Raw genomic sequence first — 441 nt, 5'->3', positions numbered from 1 at the left:
ATTTTAGTTGGCAACATTGCAGTATTAAACGGCACCTGCCAGCTGGTTGTGATGTTCAGACGAGTACGCGAGTTTACAACGACCAGGAGTACTTTTTAGTAGCGTTTTTAATAAAAAAAAAAGAAATTTTAATATAAATGAAAGGAACACTATATTTTATAGCTACTGATGATTTAATAATTTTTAATGATTAGAATAAAGTCCTCTTCATATGTTTTTAATCAAGTATAACATGAATAGTTACTTTAAATATGAATGGCTCCATTCATTTCGATAATTCTTTCATACTATTGAGTTGATACTGATTATTTCAATTAGCATTTAATGATATGAGTAAATTTTCTATATTAAATTTATCAAAGATAACTGAAAATATTGAAGATAAAGCCATAAAAAATCAATTTTATCGTAAGAAACGACTCTACTTTCTCATTAGGTGAG

The sequence above is a fragment of the Palaemon carinicauda genome, chromosome 2 (assembly GCF_036898095.1).
Source record: "Palaemon carinicauda isolate YSFRI2023 chromosome 2, ASM3689809v2, whole genome shotgun sequence".
NCBI classification, from domain to species: domain Eukaryota; kingdom Metazoa; phylum Arthropoda; class Malacostraca; order Decapoda; family Palaemonidae; genus Palaemon; species Palaemon carinicauda.
The sequence above is the reverse complement of the archived record's forward strand: the minus strand, read 5'-3'. Positions refer to the sequence as shown.